We start from the raw sequence: 20,944 nt of genomic DNA, 5'->3' as shown, positions 1-20,944 counted from the left end.
AAGTGAATGAAGAAGAGATGGAAAGAGAGCAGTCCAAGAGAGAAGCTACAGATTTTTGGGTTTTCTTTAACCTAACCATATGAGACGTTTCATCATTGTACCTTATTCTCTTCATTGGAACGAGTCGCTACTTCCAGGCAACTCATGAGGGGAGGAGATTACACAAAGAAGTAAATAACAAGCCTGACTTTTAAAAAAATTTTTAAAAAGAAGGTTAGAAATAGGACTAAATTAAAAATTTATATTTAAAGGCATCTACAGCAAGGAGATTAGAGCAGAATGTGTGTTCAATGAAACCCTGAAACTCACACCTACACGACAATAGGTATGTCTCTGTCAGGAAGGTCAGATAGCTGAGGAGGCCATGGAGAAGATGGGATGACACAGGACATTGTTGATTAGACATAATTTGGGGTTTAAGAGCAAGACTTAAAGCAAGTAATGGAGACGGCTGTCTCAGTACTTGGAGAGAGAAGAGATGATGCCAGGTGTTAGTACTCATCTCTCTGGGAAGAACTTCAATCCAAAGAGCAAAGCACACACTGGTAATAAAATCAATTGGCAAAGTCTTGGGTTAACAAATGATAAATCACCAAGCCCCATCTATAGAATTTTTAAACTTTACTATGGGGTTTCAATTCTCCCGAGACTGATGTGTAATGGACACAAAAGACAGGCAGATCGTTACAGAAACGTGATTTGACAGCAATTCATGTGAAGAAACCCTTAAAGGGTTTAGCTGACCTCAAGTTCAACATGTGCCAACAGTAAAATTAATTTGCTCAAAAAGTCAGTTCAATATTAGGCTGTGTTCAAAACTGCCATGTCCATTCATGAGATATTCCCAAGCATCCTTACGATTCACATCATGCCAGAATTAAACTACTTGGTGTACATTTTCTCTGTCAGTGAGATCAATAATTAATATTTAAATGATACAATCAAATTTTTGATAGGGAATTGAAGTTGGCCAATCAGCTCAGTTGGTTAGAGCATGGCCTTGTAACACCAAGGTCAAGGGTTTGGGGAAAAACAAATTGAAATCTAAAATGGAAGATGGGTTAAGGCATATTTACGGGAATTTATAGCGTGCAGACACACATCATAAAAATAAATTTATTTTTATATATTAATATATTTATTACACTTAAAATAAGTATTATAATAATATGTTGTATTCCTATACAAGAAGAAAACATTTAAAATATTTTTTCCCCATTGCCAAATAAAACCCAAATTCTTCCCTGAGGTACTGGATAGTCTTCACGGAGAAGTAAGAATTCTAGTGTGTGTCATTTGGCTGATTGGAAAAGGCTGAAGACTTCAGTGGGAAGCAATTACACTGTCAGTGCTGTTCTGCTGAGCCTACTTTTTTAAAGGTTGGAATGTACACTTGGAATTGAGAGGGATGCTCATGATATGTTTCTCACATAAACGTAGATAATGAGTGAGAATTCCTATTTACTATCAGGTTTCCCATTGTGTGCGTCTGTTTAATATGCTATTAATTAATATGTTGGATGCCTACCAATTGATTATTCCTTGGAGAATAATTTAATTTTCACATATGGCTTCAATGACAAATGAACCCCTTTAGGATCTGGGGAGTTTTTGAGTCACTCTCGTTAAAATTCGTATTTGCTTCAGAATTGAGTCATAGCCTACCTACTTTCTCTAGTACCTAACTCTGACAATATACATTGTTAAGGGTAAACATGATTGTATCTCAAGTGTTACCATGTTAGATTTTTTCCAGAAAGAAATCCGTGAAAGCAAAAGGACTATACTCTAGGAGATCAAAAAACATAATTATTCACAATGTTAACCCTGCCCTCCCAAACAATCTGGAAAAAAGCCTAGAGGGATGAGAGAAGCAGTTACAATGACTTTTCTGAAGAGATAAAACTCCATAAAGAAGACAGAGCAAATCTGTGTGAAGCCAGTTGCCATAAAACCTTCCTCCTGGCAAAGTTAAAGATGAAGTTTAATCAAATTATTCGCCAATCTACTCTCTCACCAAATAGAACTATGTAAAAACATTTTTCAACCTAAGTGCAGAAATTAGACCCAAGAAACTACAGTTTGAAGAAAACTGAAATAATTGACTAGATGTTTTAGATCAGAACACTAATAAAAAGAATAAAAATCTTTGATATCTATAATGATGAAATATTAATTAAAAAAAAGCAGCCATTACTTTTGGCCAGAGTTTATGAATACAACCACACATGTGTACACTGTGCAACTGCAGTGCACAACATGCACACCTGAATGCTAATGATAACTTATTATTAACCTAGCACAAAGCGATTTGCCCACAACATCTCATTTAATCTTCACAACAATCCCATTAACAAGTTCTTATAATCTCCATCTTACATATAAAGAAATTGAGGCATGCAGATACTAGATTGTATCCCCCAGATCATACAGCTGGCACACAGAATGTAAATTAAAACCGACATCTGTCTATTCCTGAGCCCAACTCTGTTTTCATTTGCCATCTCTGAAATACCACTAAGAAATCAATTTAGTTATTTAGAGCTGTATTTATTTGAAAGGTAGGATTTCTGATTTTGTTTCTACAATACTGTACAAAGGAGTTTATCATATATGTAAACAAAGCTTTAGGAAAAAATATGTTTATCATGATATTGTTTAAAAAGAAAACAGCAACAACCACCCCAAAAATAGGCAGCCTAAAATTCTAAAATAGTTAAGTATTTAAAAATATTATGAAATATGCTATGATTTTAATGTTTCCTCCAAAACTCATGTTGAAACTTACTTTCCAACATGGGAGTATTGAAAGGTGGGGCCTTTGGGAAGTGACTGGAATATATTAATCCATTCACAATTTAGTGAATAAATTGGTTAATGGATTAATGGGTTATCATGAGAGTGGAACTGGTGGCTTTTTAAGAAGAGAAAGAGAGACTTGAACTAGAACATTTGCATGATCTAACCCTCTCCTCACGTGATGCCCCGAACCACCTCAAGACTCTACAGAGAGTCTCCACTAGGAGGAAGGCCCTCTCAAGATGTGCCCCTACAACCTTGGACTTCCCAGCCTTCAAAACTTTAAGATATAAATTCCATTTCTCTATAAATTACTCAGTTTAAGGTCTCCTGTTATAAGAAACAGAAAACAAATTAAAACAAAATACAGACATTAGTGACATGGAAAATATTCACTAAGTATATAATCCTGAGTATTTACAAGTACTTAGAAGTTTGCAAAACAGTATCACGGTAAACTTTTAAATTTAATGTCTTTTTTTCCTTATGTACTCTCCATTCATGAAATTCTACTTAACGTATACATTTTTCAAAATGTCACAGTCTGATTCTAAAGTTCATCTGGATCAGAGGGTAGTCCTATTTTTAATTTTTTGAGGAACCTCCATTGTGTTTTCCATAATGGCTGTACCAATTTACATTCTCACCAATAGTGTACAATGGTTCCCTTTTCTACACATCCTAACCAGCATTTCTTTTTTGGCCTTTTTGGTAATAGCCATTCTAACAGGTGTGAGGTACTATCTCATTGTGATTTTGATTTGCATTTCCCTGATGATTAGTGATTTTGAGCAATTTTTCATATACCTGTTAGCCATTTGTATGTCTTCTTTTGAGAAATGTCTTTTCAGGTCCTTTGCATTTTTTCATTGAGTTATTTGTTTTCTTACTATGGACTTTTTGAGTTTCATACAAATACAGCTTATACATACATATATATATATATATATATATATATATATTCTTATATATTCTAAATTATTCTGTATCATAGCCTTTAGGAATGTCTATTTATGACACATTGCTCTCACTACAATATAGTTTTGTGGGTGGCTGAATCATTGTAGGAGCTGAAGAAGAGAAAGCTCATTAAATAACCATTTTGCACTTTATAATCTATGCACCTAATACAAGCATTGAAAGATTTAAAATATTCCAGGGAGGCTGTATTCATAGAGGCATTTTGAAATATGATTTGAGAAATTAAAAAAATATTCATCAAATGCAGACAGCCAATCTGTGTATTTCAAGGGAAAATAATTTATTTAAACTTTGACTTTACTCATTTGTCTTTATAATCAAAGTTCTAACATTCAATTTCTACTGAATACTCACCTCTATTTTCTTTGCCTCTACTATATTCTGCTTTAAAAAATTTAACTTCATCGCAAACAATAGGTGATAAACTGAAAATATTAAATAACAAAATAGTTAAATGGCACTAGTTATTAGACTGAATATTCTTTTTTTATTGATCAATTAGACAGCATAACAATACTGATTAACCTACTTTCAAACACACATCTAGTTTGTCTCTCTTCTCTCAACAATAAAGTTAATGTATATTCTTAAAAAATTTCTAGGAAGGTGGTCCATTAAATATTTCGTTACTTTTATCAGCAAAATCCTGACATTTAAAACTATCATACCCTCTCAACCAAACACAGAGATAAGTTGTCTTGGTACTACTGTTTTGGGGGGAGAAGAATCTCTCATGTGACCTAATTCACATAACAGATATGAGACAGTGAATACCCATCATGTCGGAGAAAGTTTTTAGTCATTTTTGTTTTTGTTTGTTTTTATCAGCTTCACTCCAAATTTTTTGAATATATTCAAATTTTCTGGGCACCATGTGAGAAAATTAGACTAAGATTTGAACATCTAATTTGGAAAAAAATTCCTTTTTAGAGGGAGGAGTCTGAACAGGTAATGTGGTTCACTTCCAAGCATGTAGTTCTAAAAGCAAATTGTGGGGAAACGGTTGTGGTGTGGTGTGGTGTGGTGTGGTGAGGTGAGGTGAGGTGAGGTGAGGTGAGGTGAGGTGAGGTGAGGTGAGGTGAGGTGAGGTGAGGTGTGGTGTGTGTGTGTGTGTGTGTGTGTGTGTGTGTGTGTGTGTGTGTGTGTGTGTGTGTGTGTGTGTGTGTGTGTGTGTGTGTGTCTTGAGCAACCAGCACATCTTGTAGTTATTAGGTGGTCTCAAGGGTATGTGTCTGAGTTACCGCTCTCGTGCCAGGAAAGACAATCCAATATGCACAGTTCAGCATCAACAGCAGCAGCTGCAGGATTAAACAAATCATTTTTTCGGATTGTCTGATTTTTACTGGCATTACCAGGGCCTTGGGCTTATTTTGGCAGCAGCAACAGTGTGGCAGCATGTTTTGGAACAGTCAGCATCTGGTTGAAATTGCAGATTCCTCAATTTCTAAATTGACATATCTACATTCTGGTTTTAGGAAAGAAATGAAAGCAACTAATCTATAGGGAGATGTTTCCATAAACCGGGGGTAAATCCTGATGAGGGTTACCAATGTGAGCTGTCAGCAACGAATACTCCCGGAAAATGAGTGAGTGCCTGTATACTGAATGGGGGATCAGAGCAGTGCATCACCTTCAAGCCACCTCTTTTACCCTAGCTACACAGTTCGTTCTCTTCTAATGGAACATTTGGCCCAATCAGGTCTTTAAATTTGTCTTGTTTCCTAAGGAAACTTCTAGGAAGAAAACTAGTGGTATGAACTACATTTTCTTCCTTGATGGCCACAGCTCACACCTGCCATACTCCTATCCCTCATGGCACTTTAGATCCAGTTGTCAGTGTCATCTAGGATTTTGTGCCCAGTAGTTCTCTATATGTTAGGGCCTTCCCCTTCTTCCAGTAAATGCCAACCAGAGCAAGGTGACTTAATTCCCACTGGGGAAGGACTGGAGAATTATTACCATACATGCTTGCTTGTCATATTACAAGGTCTTTCCTCATGAGGCCCCATCCTTTCTAGTCAATGGCTTCTAGATCTGAGAGCTGAGCAAGGAACATAAACTTTTATTAGGATGATTGCCTTCTGCCTCCTGGTTATATGTAGAAGGTTAGAAATCTTGATTTTCATTTGATTTTTAGAATACGGTTTCTAGGTAATTCATGTATGGGGCAAAAGCCCCTGGCGAGGGAGCAAAAGCCCACAGCTGGCCAGGCAACAGCCCATCTAAACCAACTCTAAGCACTGTTTAAGTATACGATTGGATACTTTACTGATTTTAGAGCTAACAGGTGGTTGACATACTGATACTGTTTAGAGATTTTAAAGAACTGCTGTAGGAAAAAATGTAAAAAAAATGTTTGCTAAGAGCAAGCTGTTTGCTGATGGAATCTTTAGAGACAATTATACTTAAATTTAAATGATGTTACTAGTTTCCATTGTTTAAGCTATACTTAGCCATAGATAACTTTTGTCACACTGCCCATGTCTTTGTGTCCTTATGAAATGATTGCATCAACTGATTTTTGTGAAATTTCCTTGTCTTTACAAGAAAAACCAGAAGCTAACTTTGAATCCCAGTTTTCTCCTTCTAACAGAGGACTTGCTGAGGTGCAGTCCCTTCGAGCTTCTCATTGCATTCATGTTGCTTTGAGTAATCTTTTTTCCATCTAAACTTTTTATTAGGATGATTGCTTTCTGCCTCCTGGTTATACATTCTAATTCATTTTGATTTTATAATTCAAGCAGTACTCCTAGCATTTTGATCCCTTCCTTTATCATCTGACATGTACCTTTCTACTTAACATAGTATAGGCCATTAGTTTTCCTGGCTTCCAAGAGTCCTCCTCACAGCATGATAGCACGAGAAATCTTGGGTAGGACTTTAAATCCTTATCCAGGGAGAGTGTTTCCACATCAACAAACTGTCCCTTATCAAACTTTGCATTCCAACTCCACTTCCTGCCTCCTTAATTGAGCACCTTCAAGATCCAGTTCCACATGTACTCTTACAGCTCCTGCCAGGAAGTGTTAGCTAGATCCTGTTTCTCTACCAGCACATAGTCCCTTTCCTCCATTAGCAGCCTCATAACAATCCTTATGTGTCTTCTGAGGCAGAAGTCTCTACATCATCCTCAAGCAAGAGGGTTTGCTAGGCTTTCCCAGGAAGAAGTGTTCCATTTCTGCAAGTCCAAGGAAGTATTCTGGGTCCCAAAGTCTTAAGCGCATCATATCAGGTATCTCCAACCAAGCTTCAGAGTCCCACATCTTCTCAGTCAGAGCTCTAACTTGCTACAGAAAACTTTCTAGTACTGAGAATCCAGTCTTCTCTGGGGCTCTTTTACCTTTGTAATTAAGTCTTAGTCTTCTTCCTCAACTTTCTAATCTGCATGTAGATGATAGGCTTTTTACATGCTATCAAGGAAACCCTCTATTATTGACATGTTAGATTTATTTAATAGTTATTCACTCTCAGCCTAATTTTCTCCAACACAACAGTATTGCCTAGGAACAACCATTGGATTTGACAGCATTTACAATTACTAAATTGATGGTATCTCACAAACACTTGAAGCAGTGCAAATATTAATGCATTCCTTTCTACCCAGATCACCATCAGTAAAATTCTTAACAATTATACCCAATATGCCAGTAGCTGTACTTCCTCCCAGTTAACCAACAGGTACAACAGGTGATGCAGTTCCAAAACCCCATTTTAGAGCCTGCTTTCTAGGCCACTTCCATTTCTGATTCTTTTAGGTTAAGTTCTTTGTATGTAGAAACTGATAGGGAGCGTTGTGTATAGGAGACTATAGGGGAATACACTTAGGAACAACACTTGAAAAGAAGCGAGGGAAGCAGGATTGGAAGAGAGACCAGTCCAAGTTCATTGTAGTTGCAACAGAGGCCCCAGGTACTCAGGAAATCCAACAGAGAGCTCAGGAGCTCAGATGACACTTCAGAGTTTTCCTCAATTGAGGCCCAGGGCTCAGGCCTTGTTCCCCCTACATGAACCAGACATTAGAGGAAGGCTGCCTCACAGGGAAGGATACACCATCCAGCTGAGGGCAACTGAAGGAATGCCACCATGAGCTGCCTGTCAGCCCTGGGCCAAAGCACCTCCACCCTTCAGGTAGTATTCCAGGTGACATTCTAAAGCATCTGCTACACAGGTTATTTCAACTATCAACATAAAACGGAACCATATAGCAAATGTCCCATAAAATTCTAAAATAAATATTACATTTTACATTTTCTGTTATGTACAAAGGAAGAAAGCAAAGGAAAGAAAAAGGGAGGGATGAGGTAACATCCTTATGTGCATATTCTCATAAGATATCATGCCTTGTACCCAAAATATATTCAATGGATAAATGCTGAGTAAATAAATGAATAACAATGAGGCTTCCCATTCCATCCTATAAAAATATCACAAGCATCTATTATTTAATTCTAAACATCTTCAAGAAACTCTGTCACACATACTTATTAGCATTCGTGAAGATGTCATTCAAATCAATGACATTATGTGTATGTAATCTTCTTTACACTGAACTGCTGACTTCTTCGAGTAGCATCTCTGATTGTATTGTGACCCTTCCTTCCCCTCCTCTTCATTCTTCTTTCTAACCCAAACCTTTTCCAAATATCATCTCATAGCAACAACTAATTTGTTTAAGTATATTTCACATTTGGCAGGAAATTTACTGTTCTTAACCAATACAATGCAGGCAATTGGATTTCACTTCTTTTGAATGAAAATGAATGCAAATGAAATATCTTTAGTAAATTCATTATTTTGTAGCTTTCATTGGTCTGTACCTAGTAATGCTAATGATGTCTTAAAATCAGTGATTAAATATTTCCTTTGAAATAACGTTTTAAATATTCAACCATTACCATAATATATATTAAAAATATCTGCTCACTTCTAAATTCTAAAAGAACTTCATTTTAATTTCTTACTTTTCTTAATATTCATTTCATATTAAACTGTTTTGTCCTTTTTTCAGGTGTATTAAAATTTTAAAGCATGATAAATGCTCACCAAGTATCTTTAGGTTTTATACTTGTCATATTCTTTAGAAGCATTTTACATCTGAGGTATTATTCTATATTTTTCCTTACAGAATGTCTAATCATGCTCACATAATAAATCACAAACTTTCATTAAAAGAAGCTAGGTAATTCTAAACATAAAATATCTACCTACAAGCTGCATCAAGAAGTCCTAAATATAAAGGTTTCCAAAAAACTTCACATCCTCTGTAACGGAAAGTTTATTTTGATAAAAAGTGCCAGTTATATAGATAGTAAAATATTAAAAGTTTATTTTGCAAACCTTTTTGAACAGCTATTATCAGGTCAAAGCATTATGCTGGATGCAGTGAAAATAAAGCAATTAATAAGATATTTTATCTGTCTTCATAAATGTTATAACATATCGAATTAAGAGATTATGAAAATAATTTATCATAATTCAAAATAAAATAGAATAAGTAAAATAAGGTTAGTATAAGCAAAAAAAAAAAAAAAAAAAAAAAAAAATGATCAAATTATTCCAAACATAGGGATTGGGGAAGATTTTACGTCAACCTCAAACATAATATTTATCTCAGAGTAGTGCAATTGTTTTTCCTTCTCTGTCTCTCCCACAAAGCTGTGAATTCATAAGAGTGGTATTGAGTCTTTTTCTCAGCATTCCCTATGCCTACTACAGAGTCCTGAGCTAACAGATGATCTTCCAGTTTTTAGGTGAATTAAGATATAAACTATCCATTCTCTGAAGGATGAGTACCAGTTCTATAGAGAGCTTTCCAAAATGACAGAAAGACATTGGATTCTTCACACAAGTCAGTTGGAGTATGTTTAATGCTCAACTGGAGGAATATTAAGAGAAATGTTTCTGAAGCTATTGCTTCACGGTTGATAACACAGCATGCAATGCCTTGAACACCACACAACAGAATTCGGTATTTACTCCTTTTGTAAGTGAAGGGTTGAAATTATCCTTATAATAACATTACTTAATCCAAGAGTTCATCAGACTATGGGGTTACCTAAGTCACATCTAAGTAACAGATTCCCATTATTAATCTTGTTAACTCAATCTTAGAAGATGATGTACCATGGGAAATCAAAGAAATGGACTAATTTTGCTGTTAATAATTTAGGTAAACCAGTCCCAGAACCAAGGGAATAAAGAAATTAGAATAATTTTTTAAACCATAACTTTGTAAACCCTGTTATAATTTAGGTAAAAATCATATTTCTTGAATATTTTTTTCTAATTTAAATAAATACTTCTATGTTTTTGTAATTCCTTGATAATTTTGTTTCTGATTAATTGCATTAAATAAATCTAATCTTATTTGAAAGGCATTGCATTTGGTAAATTCAAGTCTGTTCAGCAAATATGTAATATACCCCTGTTCTCCCATGCAGGAATGAGGGGGGTGCCACAGGCCTCAACCCTGCCCCTCTTCCTTCCTCCTTCTCGTACCCTACTTTCTTCACCTTTCTCCTCTTCTCATGCCCCCCCAACTGCTCTGCAACATCACAGAATGTAAAAATAATAATATGAATAAATAAATAAACTTTAAAAAAGTAAATAATATATATCTAGCTCAGAATTAAAAAGTGGAACTCAGAACTGTTATAAGCAGCAACTCAGATGTTGAGGGTAACCACTGAGCTTGAAGTTCCTCTCCTTGTCTTGAAAGAGTTAACAATTTCTTCCAAGCCTAGACCAAGATGAGAATTTACTACAAATCTGAAACTGGAGTCTTTTTCAGGCAATAAATTTTATTATGTGAGCACCTGGAGAAAATTAATAAAGCCTCTGATGATTTTCTGAAATTAAACTGCTTTGAAAATTGAGTCCTCAGGATTTAACTGCAACATATAAAAAGCTTGGAAGAAACAAGAAAAATCTTGATACACTTAAAAATTAATGATTTTTCTTGGATTCATCAGAAAATAATTTTGCAGGGGAAACAGCCACTCCCAAATATGGAGAGACAGGTGATTTCAGATAGTCACACTTAAGATCTGCTTACCTGGAGCAAAAGCACTTGAGCAATAAACTTGTAGGAACACAAATTACTTTTGATGAATTGCTGGAGGCTGGGTGTGAACTAGCATGAGTGTGGGAAAGTCTTGGGAGCCACAGAATTAAGGGGACTTCACACTTTCATGGGATTTTCTGCCTGGAATCCCACCAGATTCTCAGGATGAAACTCTGGGAAAGATCCCCTTCTGGATCTAGCAGGAGAGGAAAAAAGCAGTCAGCTGAAACATACCAAGAGTCTTCTCCATAACAAAGCCTACTTTACAGGGGGAAAGACTTTACCAGAGCCTTGTCCCAGAACCATAGGGGAAAGCCATTCCTCTGTTTAGGCCTCTTCTAGATTTTCATGTCTCAACTGGAGTGGAGGGTGGAGTGAGGAGATGTGAAATTATTTAAGAAGAAACCTATATAAAGGTTACAGCCCAAAACACAGGCTCACTGAAAGGCTGAGATTTAATTGAAAGATTAGAGAATGTTCCCTCTCCCACGTACCACCTCACCCATAGCGCTCAGTATAATAACAGCAAATTGCAATTTAAAGAGCTGCAAGATGAAGATTTTCTCTAAGGAGAAGAATTTAGTGAGGCCCCAAATCAAGAGAAGATAAAAACAAAACACTACAGAAATTTGAAGGTGTTGCCGTCTATACCTATAGCAAACATTAGACAAAGCCCAATGCGTAGCCAGATCAGCCTAAATCCTTACATTAAAGGCCCAATGAATACACTTGATATTTCCTATTCTAACACACCTGGCTTTCCAGAAAAAGAATAAGGAAAAAGAAAAAATGCAAGTCATGCCAAAAGGCAAGGAAAAACATTCTGAAGTGGCAAAGTAGGAATCAGACTACAAGTACAGCAAACCTTAAAGACAGCCCAAATCCTAGCCACAGTAACATAGAATCCCACACTACAGGCCTCTTATCTCAATCTAAATTACCTGATGCATTTTATGCAGATTTCGAATAAAAAATAACAAACATGCTAGAAGGCAAAAGAAAACACAGTTTGAATAGACAAAAAAAAATCAGATCAAATTTTGGAATTGCAAGACAGAAAATAGCTATGATTAATATGCTAAGGTATCTAACAGAAAGGCAGACAACTTGCAATAACAGATGAGTAATAAAAGGGAATACTAAAAAAAAACTGGAAGAGAAATGAAGACTGCTTTTGATGGCCACATCAATAAGCTCAATATGCCGAAGGAAAGAATTAATAACAACTCAAAATAAATGCAAAGAAAAAGCTTTTTTTTTAAAAAAAAGAACATCAGGTTCAGATCCCCGCACCAGACAGCAGAAGGGAAGGAAAGAAAAGGAAAGAAGGAAGGAAGGAAGGAAAGAATATTCAAAATCTATGGGAAATTTTTAAAGGGTATAATATAGAGGTAACTGAAATACAATGTAGAGAAGAAAAGAGATCCAAAGCAGAAAGAAGATTTGAAGTAATAATGGGTGAGATCTTTTCAAAAGTAACTAAGCAGTCCAAACCACAGACCTGGAAAGCTTGGGAAAAATCAAGTGTAATAAGTACTAAAAAAAACCCTATACCTAGGCATATTATGTTCCAACTGCAATAAAATAAAGACACAAAGAAAATCTTGAAGAAGGAATAGGGGAAAATATCTTACCTACATTGGAACAAGGGTAAGCTTTATAGCATACTTCTACACACAAAACACACAAGCAAGGACAGGGTGGAATGAAGATTTAGTGTTGAAAGAAAAAATAAAAATAAAAAACCCTGGAATTCTACCTCCAGCAAAATTACATTTCAAAAGTGAAAGAAAAATAAAGAATTTCTCATAAAAACAAAAACTAAGGAAAATCACCACCAGGAGATTTTCTCTGCTAGAAATGTTACAAAATTTCAAGGAAAATGATATAGTTTAGAAACATGGATTTGCATAAAGAAATGAAGGGTATCGAACAAGGAATAAAGGAAAGTTAAATTATTTTATTGCATCTTTATTTAATTTTTAAAAATTTTATTCATGGGGTACAAAGCTGATCATCACCACCTGTGCCCAAGACGTGATGGCAAGATCAATACTATCAGCATTCCCATTACCACAAATTGTGATTCCCCGTGTTCCCCACCCACTTAATCCCCAAGATCCCCACCACCACACACCCTACCCTGCAACCTTAAGTATGTTCTGTCTTTCTGCAAGTCCAACACACCACTGTAGTCTTTCTTAACTTCCTTCTTTCTCTCTTATCTCCTGCTTATGATGAGGACATGCAGTATTTCTCTTTCTGTGCCTGGCTTTTTTACACAACATAATTTTCTGCAAGCTCATCCATGTTGCTATAAATGGCAGAATTTCATTCTTTTTTATGTCAGAGTAGTATTCCATTGAGAATATATGCCATATTTTCCTTATATAGTGATCCATTGATGGACATTTAGGTTGGTTCCTTAACTGGGCCATTGTAAACAGAGCTGCAATGAACATGGGAGTGCAGGTATTCCTTTGACAGGATGATTTCCAATCCTTTGGGTATATAACTAGAAGTGGGATTGCTGGATCATATGGTAGATCTATGGAGCATTTCCTTATCTCCACGTTCTCACCATCATTTGTTATTCTCCGTCTTTTTGATTATAGCCAGTCTAAGAGGGGCCAGGTCATATCGCAATATGTTTTTAACTTGCATTTCCCTGATGATTAGTGATGCTGAACATTTTTTTTAAGTGCCTATTGGCCATTTGTATGTCTTCCTTAGAAAAATGTGTATTCAGCTCCTTTGCTGATTTTTTTAGTTGGATTGTTTCTTTTACAGTGTGATTGCTTGAGTTCCCCGTACATTCTGGATATTAATCCCTTGTGAGATCTATACTTTGCAACTATTTTCGCCTTCTCTGTAGCTTGTCATTCCACTCTGTTGATTGTATCCTCTACTGTACAGAAGCTGTTTACTTTGATATAGTCCTTTTAGTTTGTTTATTCTTTTTTGCTTGAGCTTTAGGGCTCTTGTTCATAAAGTCTGAGCCCAATCCTAGTTCCAGAAGTGTTTCCTCTATATTTTGCCTTAATAGTTTTACAGTTGCAGATCTTATACTTAAGTCTTTAATCCATTTTGAGTTGATTTTGTTATACAGTGAGAGGTGCACGTGTAGTTTCATTCTTCTGCATATGGATATCCAATTTTCTCAGCACCACTTATTGAACAGGCAGTCTTTTCCCCAATGTGTTTTTGTGGCCTTTGTCAAATAACAATTGGCTGTAAGTCTATTGGTGGATTTCTGGGTTCTCTATTCCATTCCACTGGTCCAAGTGTCTATTTTTATGCCAGTACCATGCTGTTTTGGTTAGTATAGATTTGTACTATAATTTGAAGTCAGGTAGTGGTATGCCTCAAACTTTATTTATTTATTTACTTATTTATTTACTTACTTTTGCCTTAAGATTGCTTTGGCTATTGGGGGTCTTTTGTTATTTCAAATGAATGTTAGGATTGTTTTTTTTTTTTTTTTCTATTTCTGTGAAGAATATCATTGGTCTTTTGATGAGGATTTCATTGAATTTGTAGATCGCTTTGAGTAGTATGGCCATTTTCACAATGTTAATTCTTCCAATCAAAGAGCATAGAATGTCGTGCCATCTTTTTGCGTCTGCTTTAATTTCTTTCTCTAGTGGTTTATAGTTCTCATTGTATAGATCTTCCACCTCTTTAGTTAAATTGATTCCTGGGTTTTGGGGGGGTTTTTTGATTATTGTAAATTGGCTTAATTTCTTGATTTCTCTTTCTGTTAGCTCATCATTGAAGAAAATAAATGCATTTGATTTGGGGGCATTGATTTTGTATCCTGCAACTTAACTGAAATTATTAACCAGCTCTAAGAGTTTTATGATAGAGTCTTTAGGTATTTCTATATTTCCGATGACATCTGCAAATAGGGGCAGTATTATTTAATCTTTTCCAATCTGGATGCCCTTTATTTTGCTGTCTTGCTTGATTGCTCTGGTTAGTACTTCCAGTACTGTGTTAAACAGGAGTATTGAGAGTGGACATCCTTGTCTTGTTCCTGTTCTTAAGGGAAAAGTCTTCAGTTTTTCCTCACTCAGGATGATATAGGCTTGTCATAGATTGCTTTTATTGTGTTCAGATACTTTCCTTGTATTTGTAATTGGTTGAGAGTATTTATTATGAAGTTATGTTGAATTCTGTCAAATTTTTTTCTCCATCTATTGAGATAACCATATAGAACTGCTCTTTAATTTTGCTGGTGTGCTGTATCACATTTGTTGACTTGCATATGGTGAATCATCCTTGCACTTCTGCGATGAATCTCATTTGATCATGGTGCATAATTTTTGGATGTGTTGCTGAATTTTGATTGTTAATATTTTGTTGAGGATTTTTGCATCTATGTTCATCAGAGATATTGGTCTGTAGTTTTCTTTCTTTCTTGTATCTTTGTCTGGTTTTTGTTTCAAGGTGATGTTGGCCTCATATAATGGGTTTGGGAGAATGGCTTCCATTTCAATTTTTTGGAATACTTTGAAGAGAATTGGTATTAATTCCTGTGTAAAGTTTTGGGAGAAATCAGCAGTAAAACCATCCAACCTGGGCTTTTCAATGTTGGGAAATTGTTGATTACTGCTTCAATCTCATTGCTTGTTGTGGGTCTGTTCATATTTTCTGTCTTCTTGGTTCAGTCTTGGTAATTTGTATGTGTCCATAAATTTATCCGTTTCCTCCAGGTTTTCAAAATTGTTCATATCTGATTTTTATTATTTGGGTCTTCTGTCTTTCTTTCATTTGTTTTTTCCATTACCCTACATAATGGTTTGTCTACTTTGTTTATCGTCTCAAAAAAACAACTTTTTGTTTCATCGATCTCTTGTATTGTTTTGGGGGTCTCTATATTACTTACTTCTGCTCTAATCTTAACTATTTCTTTCCATCTAGTAACTTTGGTATTGGATTGTTCTTGTTTTACTTGTTCTTCCAGGTATAGTGTTAGGTTGTTTACTTGAAATATTTCTACTTTTTTAATTGCTGTAAACTTCCCTCTTAGTACTTCTTTTGCAGTATCTCACAGGTTTTGATATGATGTGTCTTTATTTTTATGGTATTCTAGGAATTTTTGATTCCATGTTTAATTTCTTCTTGGACCCATAGGTCATTCTTGAGCCTGTTGTTTAATTTCCATGTATTTGTATAGAGTCCTGAGTTTCACTTGTTATTACTCTCTAGTTCTAATACATTGTGATCGGAAATGATAGTTGTGATGATTTCGATTATTTAAAAGTTACTGAGGCTTGATTTGTGACCTAAAATGTGGTGTACATTGGAGACAGTTGTGTGCTGATGATAAGAATGTATACTCTGTAGTTGTTGGAAGAAATGTTCTTTTGATATCTGCCAGGTCCAATTGGTCTAAAGTGTAAGTTAAATCCTGTGTTTCTCTGTTAATTTGTTGCCCGGATGATCTAACGATGATGAGGGGGTGTTCAGATCCCCCACTATTATCGTACTGAAGTCTATCTCTTTCTTTAGGTCTGTGTTTCCTTTATATATCTAGGTGCTCCAGTGTTGGGTGCTTATATATTTATGGTTGTTATGCCTTCCTGCTGGATTGAGAACTTTATCATTATGTAGTGACCTTCTCTGTCTCTTTTTATGGTTTTTGGTTAAAAGTCTATTTTATCTGCTATAAGAATAGGCATTCCACCTCGCTTTTGGTTTCCATTGGTGTGGTATATCTTTTTCCACTCCTTCACTATTAGACTGTGTGCATGTTTACTGGTAAGATGAGTCTCTTGAAGACAGCTTTTTGATGCAGTCTATCAACCTGTGTCTTTTGTGGGGGGCGTTTAATCCATTTACATTTAGGGTTGTTGTTGAGAGCTATTTTCTTATTGCTGGCATTTTATACCTTTTTCTTTGATTTTTTGAGTACCAATTTGTTCCTTTCTTCTCCCTTGATTATTAATCTTCCATGTGTGGAATTTTTGTTTTGTTTTGTTTTGTTATGAGGTAGTTTTAGTTTCTATTGTCTTTCTCATCTGCATTTGTGTTTTACTGGTGGGTTTTGTTTACTGGTGGGTTTTGTGTATTTGTGGTAGTGATTATTGTTTTTCAGATTCCAGATGCAGGACTCCCTTGAGAATTGCAGGACTAGTTGTGTGGTGATGAACTCTTTCAGTTTTTGTTTGTCTGGGAAATATACTATTTCTCCCTCATTTCTGAAGTGTAGCCTTGCTGGGTGTAGCATTCTTGGCTGGCAGGTTTTTCTCTTTTAGTATTTTGAATATGTCATCCTATTTTCTTCTTGCCCATAGAGTTTCAGAAATGTGCCGTAGGTCTAGTGGGGGCTCCTTAGTGACTCTATGTGTTTCTCTTACTACTTTTAGGATTCTCTCTTTGTCCTGAACTTTGCCAATTTGATTATAATGTGTCTCAGAGAGGATCGTTTTGGTTTAAAACTGTTTGGGGATCTTTGAGCTTCCTTGATCTGAAGGTCTGTGTCTCTCCCTACACCTGGGAAGTTTTCCATTATTATTTCATTGAGCAGATTTTCGTTGCCTTAAGTTTTATCCTCCTCTTCAGGAACACCCTTGATTCAGATGTTTCTGTGCTTAACGTTGTCTTCTAGCCCTCTTAGAGATTCTTCATTTTTTAAAATTCTTTTGCCTTTTCCAGTCTGCCAGAGTTATTTCATAAAGACCATCCTCGATTTCAGACACTCTTTCTTCAACTTGTTCTAATCTGCTGCTTAAGCTCTTGGTTATGGTTCTTATTTAACTGAATGTGTCTTTCAGTTCCAGTTCCACCACATTCTTTTTTAAGGTATTAATTTCTCGGTAAATTTCATCCTTCATATATTGGATATTTTTTCTTGTTTCATTGTGATGACCTACAGAGTCATCTTTTATCTAATTTAGTTTCCTTAAGATAGTTACTTGAAATCCACTTTCATTCATTTCAAGAGTTTCCTATTTTATAGGGTTTGATACTTGAGAGTTACTGAATTCCTTTGGTGGTGTCATATTTGTTTTTTCATATTTCACATATCTCCATGTAGATTTCTGGTCATCTGGTAGATCAGCTGTTTCTTCTATAACTCTGGATTGGACTTTTAGGAAAAAGACTTCTTCCTCTTTTTCCAGGCTCATCCAGTGATTCTCTGTGAGTCAGTAATGTGAAATATGTAGTAGGCCACCTGCACAGTGGTCATGGAAGTTATTAAGGAAGTGAGCCGTCCTTGCAACTGTATTAGTGGTGGTTTGGGCCATTGGGTACAACCTCTGCAGAAGCTGTGTGACACTTCATGGCAGTGGTACAGTGCACGGGGTCCTGACTTCTTCATTGGCAGGGTCGGCCTGGGCATGTGGCTGGCCTGTTCTCCTGCCTGCCAGGGTGCCTAATTATTTTATTTTGTTATTCTTAATTGATATCAAAGTTTTGGTTAAAGTAATAATAATGTCAATGTATGGGTGATAATAACATATGGATAAATGAAATGTATGACAAGCAATGTCACGAGAGACAGGAGGGAAGATTTGGGAGTACTCTAATATAAGGAACTGGCACTACATGTGGAGTAGAATAGTGTTTGAAGGTGGGCTTAGATTAGTTAAAATTGTATATTTTGAACTCTAGAGCAACCACTAAAAACTTCTAAAAATATATAAATGATATACTAAGAGGGAAGATAAAATGGAATAATTTAAATGATCAATAAATTCTGAGAAGACAGAAAGAGAAGGAAAAAAAAAAAAAAAAACAAGAGACAACTGCAATGAAAAGAAAACAATCCCAAAATAAGCTATATTAATCCAAGACTATGAATAATCATTTTAAATGTTAATAGACTAAATATACCAATTCAAAGACTGAAATTTTCAGAGTGGACAGAAAAAGAAGACCCAAGTGTAAGTTATCTTCAAGAAACCCAACTTAAGCATAAAGTGTCTGATAGGTTAAAAAGAAAAGGGATGGAGAAAGTTATACCATATTAACTCTAACCAAAAGGAAGCTCAGGAAGCTATATTAATTTCAGAAAATGAACACTTCAGAATAAAGAAAATTAATAAGGAAAAGGAGGGACACCGCATAATTATAAAGGGATCAAAAAGGGCTACTACATAATAATAAGAGAGGCAATTCTCTAAGAAGACATAATAATCTTAAAAATGTGTGCATCTAACAATAGAGATACAAAATATATAAGGCAGAAACTGCTAAAACTGAAAAGAAAAATTATAGTTAGAAACTTTAACATCTATGTTGCTTTGCCTCCCACGGGATTGAAACCCCCTGCCACAATGAATAAACATCAAAAAAAAGATACCAGAAATACAAAAAATCAAGAAAGTACACCACCAAAAGTTAATAAATCTCAAACTCTAGATCCTATAGAACAAGAAGCCCTTGAAATGACTGACAAGGAATTTCGAGTGATAATTCTAAGGAAACTGAATGAAATACAAGAAAACTCAGCTAGACATCATGATGAAATGAGGAAAAGTATACAGGACCTGAAAGAGGAAATGTACAAGGAAATCAATGTCCTGAAAAAAAATGTAGCAGAACTTGCTGAACTGAAGAAGTTATTCAGCGAAATAAAAAACACAACGGAGAGTTTAACCAGCAGGCTTGTCGAAGTTGAAGAGAGAACCTCTGAACTTGAAGATGGGCTGTATGAAATAACACAAGCAGACAAAAAGAAAGAAAAAAGAATCAAAGACAATGAAGAAAATCTGAGAGAGATATCAGACAACCTTAAGCGCTCAAATATCCGAGTCATGGGTATTCCGGAAGGGGAGGAAAACGGAAATTGCATTGAAAACATATTCAAAAAAATAGTGGCAGAAAACTTCCCAGGTATAGGAAAAATCACAGATCTTCAGATCCAGGAAGCTCAACGATCTCCAAACGTATTCAACCCAAAAAGGCCTTCTCCAAGGCATGTCATAGTCAAATTGGCAAAACTCAGAGACAAAGAGAGAATCTTAAAAGCTGCAAGAGAGAAGTATCAAATCACCTATAACAAAGCCCCAATCAGGCTAACATCAGACTTTTCATCACAAACCCTAAATGCTAGAAAGGAATGGGATGATATATTCAAAATACTAAAAGACAAAGATTGCCAGCCAAGAATACTCTACCCTGCAAGGCTATCCTTCCGAAATGAAGGGCAAATAGTATATTTCTCAGACAAACAAAACTGCAGGAGTTCACTACCACACGACCACCCTTACAAGAAATCCTCAAGGGAGTACTGGGTTTGGTTCCTGAAAAATAACTACCACTGCCATAAAAACCCAAGAAAAATCAAAACCCACTAGTATAATAAAAATGGCATTCATGAAGAGAAAACAAGCAAACAAAAATGCTATCTACAACCTAAGGAACCAACAAACACAGAAACCAAACAGTAAATCAGAAAGCAAGGAACAAAAGACACCTAAGACAACCAAACAACCAATAAAATGATAGGAATAAATCAACACCTTTCAATAACAACTCTTAATGTAAAAGGCTTAAATTCCTCAATCAAAAGACACAGACTGGCTGACTGGATCAAAAAGGAGAACCCAACTATATGCTGCCTACAAGAGACCCACCTCACCCATAAAGATTCACATAGACTAAGAGTGAAAGGATGGAAAAAGATTTACCATGCAAACAGAAAAGAAAAACGAGCTGGAGTAGCTATTCTTATATCTGACAAAATAGACTTTAAACTAAAAACCATAAAAAGAGACAATGAGGGACACTACTTAATGATAAAAGGACTGATCCATCAAGAAGACATAACAATCATAAATATGTACGCACCCAATGTTGGAGCAGCCAGATTTATAAAACAAACTCTATTAGACCTAAAGAAGGAAATAGACACTAATACCATAATAGCAGGGGACCTGAACACCCCACTGTCAATATTAGACAGATCATCTAGGCAAAGAATCAGTAGAGAAAGACAAGATCTAAACAAGACTCTAGACCAATTGGAATTGGCAGATATCTACAAAACATTCCACCCAACAACCTCAGAATATTCATTCTTCTCATCAGCACATGGATCATTCTCCAGGATAGATCACATATTAGGTCACAAATCAAGTCTCAATAAAT

Source organism: Cynocephalus volans, chromosome X, assembly GCF_027409185.1.
Source record: "Cynocephalus volans isolate mCynVol1 chromosome X, mCynVol1.pri, whole genome shotgun sequence".
Classification (NCBI taxonomy): domain Eukaryota; kingdom Metazoa; phylum Chordata; class Mammalia; order Dermoptera; family Cynocephalidae; genus Cynocephalus; species Cynocephalus volans.
The sequence above is the reverse complement of the archived record's forward strand: the minus strand, read 5'-3'. Positions refer to the sequence as shown.